This window comes from Phaseolus vulgaris, chromosome 1, assembly GCF_000499845.2.
Source record: "Phaseolus vulgaris cultivar G19833 chromosome 1, P. vulgaris v2.0, whole genome shotgun sequence".
In the NCBI taxonomy this organism is placed as follows: domain Eukaryota; kingdom Viridiplantae; phylum Streptophyta; class Magnoliopsida; order Fabales; family Fabaceae; genus Phaseolus; species Phaseolus vulgaris.
Genome location: NC_023759.2, coordinates 20,996,739 through 21,000,076, shown reverse-complemented (window position 1 = coordinate 21,000,076; position 3,338 = coordinate 20,996,739). Strand labels below are relative to the sequence as shown.

Sequence of the window (3,338 nt, the reverse complement as noted above, 5' to 3'; positions counted from 1 at the left end):
TCAATTTTACTCATTCTTTCAAGCATGGATGGATCCTCAATTTCAGGTGAATTGTTATGATAAAAACAGTGACCATTAGGATGAACACCTCCACAAAAATCACACCTGATTGACTGACTCTGGCTTTGAGATGAATGAACAACATATAATTGTTGGGGCAATTTAGCCATTTGTGCAGTTAGTTGCTTAATCTGCTGTGCCAGAATCTTATTTTTAGCTAAGAGTGCATCTTCTAACAACCCTTTATTCTAAAGATCTTGTCCATCATGTTGGGCTTTATAATCAGTTGATGCCAATGCATCAATAATTGTTGTCGCTTGTTCTACATTAAGGGCCATCATTGTGCCACCAGCTGCAACATCTAGGAGCATCTTTATGTCAGATTTGAGACCATTCAGGAATATGCTCAGTTGTGCAATATCTTCAAACCCATGATTTGGGCATTTTCTCAATATCATCTTAAATCTTTCCCATGTATCACAGAAGACTAGATTTGCTCCTTGTCTGAACATAGAGATTTCAGACTTTGCTTTGATGTAGCAAGAAATTGGAAAAAATATTTGCAAAATTTTTTCCTCTACATCCTTCCAGCTAATTTGGAAGTGATTTGAGTCATTCCTTAGCCTTTCCTGCCAATGAAAAAGAAAACAAGCGCATATAAACATTTTCAAGATCACCTGATTGAAAACCCATTGTTCCTACCAATTCATAAAATGTATCCAAATGTGAATATGAATCCTCATGTTCCATTGTTGTAAATTGATAGGCACTAATGAGAGTGAGAAAATCGAGATTTATTTTCAAGGCCTTGGCAGTAGTAGGTATTGCAATACTAGAAAAATGTCTTGGTCCTTGGTACATGACATAATCTCCAAGTGTCCTCCTCGGAGGTGGTGCTTGTTCTTCTGCCATGTTGCTTTCTTCCTAAAACATATTAGTGGAGAAAAAAAACTGAGTACTTTTTTTTCTTTAAAAAGAATAAAATAAAATAAAATAAATTCAAAATAAATTTGAAGATAAAAATAAAAACAAAATATGTAAAATAAAATAAAAATAAAAAAAAACAAAAATAAAACACTAAAATGACGTTAAGAGAAAAATAACAAAAATATTCAAAAAAAAAAGAAGAAGAAAAAAGAATATAGATAAAATACAAACTAAAAACAGAATTAAAGAAAACACTAAAAACAATAAATAACGTACTTAAAAATAAAAAATAAAATAAAATAAAATAAAGCTAAAAAAATAAAAATGAAAACTATAATTGTAAACAACTAACTAACTAGCTTACTTAGAAATAAAAACTAAAACTAGTAATAAAATATAATTAAAACAAATAAATAACAGTTAGGTAAACCTAAATAAAACTACTTAAACTAATCCTAAAAAAAACAAAAATAAAATATAATAAAACAAATAAAAAATCAAAACAAATAAAAAAAATTAAAATATTTACAATATTTAGGAAATTATACTCAACAAATCAAATCTGTTTCCCGACAATTGCGCCAAAAACTTGATGACCTTTTACGGCAAGTGCACCGTGTTTGTCAGAAGTAATAATTGTCCCTCAGGACGGATATCGATCCACAAGGAACAGTAAATTATCAAGTACAATATTCGCTAAATATAACAACATAACAATAAAAAGAGTTTATAAGTTACTGTGTTGGCACTAATCAATCAGAAAACAAACAAAGAATTAGTTGCTTCAATTGGAAAAATAGGGATTAGGTTTCATCTCTCACACTCTCATGTATTTTGATTAGCATGTTAATATTGAGTTCTTTGATTGAAATTGATGCCCGTAGAAAATTCATTTATATCGATCTCTCGCATATAAAATCCTTAAGAATGTTTCCTAAATATCGATCCCTCGCATATTTATAAAAACAACTTAGAATCACACTCAGACGTTAATGGCAATTAACATTTCAAGTCTATCCCTAGCACTCAAATATGCTAAGTATTGATGTTTAGGTCCAAATCCTAAAAATACCTCTCGGTCAGATTTAAGATTCTCAATTTGTCACGAAAAGTTAAAAGTAAAACAACAATACCAATAATCAATCAAGAACTGAATATTAATATATAAGATATCACCTCAATACATAAGAGTTTGAGCAGATTACTTCCAATCCCAAAGGGTAGAATTAGCTACGCATACTTCTATCACATTCCATTCTCCCTAGAAATATGCAATTAACACCAAATCTGGGAATAAAATGCTCTTATTCAAATAAAGCTCATAAAAATGTAAAAAGGTATAAATTCATAAATTAGGAATTATTTTATATGTAAATTAGCAATAAATCCTCATAAGTGCCTATATTTTAATATGAAATATTACTGAAATTAGCCACTTATCAGAAGATCACTATACTCACAAGATAAAATCCAAAAACCTTTAGGAGACAGAGCTCACTAATCACTCAAGCAGAGTTTTTCTTCTATTCAAAATTCATGTGTAAAAATACATGAGGCAAGACACCCTATATATAGGAGAGAGTGACTTGGGGAGCAAGAGTGAGAGGGGTAAAAGCGTCATTTGTGAGCAACCTTCTAGAAGGTAGGTCAAAGAAACCTTAAACCTAGGAGCACATGTCATGAAAGGTGGGGTTGGCACAAGACCAAATTACTAAGCACACCCTACTCTAGCTTATTCTTCTATTTGGACCCCCCAAAAGAGCCAAAATTATTTACATAAACTTGTCTTGTAAAAAGACCAGAAGAAATAACATTTGAAGCTCTGGCCTATGTCCAGTTCTTCTTCTGCTAAGGTCCTTCTGATGTTTGGTGGGACCTTGTTTGGGATGCTAAGATGACTGACCTAATTATAAATTGTTTGTGGTGTCCTTAGTCATCTGCTTGTCGAGTTGGGTTGTATCAATGCAAGACTGAGTATTCTTTGGATCACAACTACTCATGGCTAATACAACTTGGTTACAAGAGGGTGCGATCAAATGATCACATGTTCGCTCACTAAAAGAGGCATTGTGTCTTACAATGTATATACGATTTGGTTTGCTATTCGAGATAACTAAAGAACACACAATTGTTCTACCAATGAGCTAGGTTTTTCACAATTAAGATTTTATCTTTATATAGAGTTGTTCGTAACTTCGTAAGTTTATCTCTTGAGTGTTGTTATTGTCATAAACGCTCTTATTTAAAGGTATCTTCTATATATAGAGATTTATGAAAGAATCGTTGCAAATCCTTAACTAGTTGTTGTGAGAGAAGTAGAAGTCATTCATTCTTCATATTGTGCATGTCCTCATCAACATGAGGGTTGATGATCTCCATGCAGCATTCATACTTCTATTTTAAGGAAACTT

General features: G+C 31.7%; 1 pseudogene; it reads left to right on the top strand.

Moving 5' to 3' along the window:
* The first annotated feature begins 426 nt into the window (after nt 1-426).
* Nucleotides 427-532, top strand: LOC137816809 (small nucleolar RNA R71; annotated as a pseudogene).
* Nucleotides 533-3,338: the final 2,806 nt, after the last annotated feature.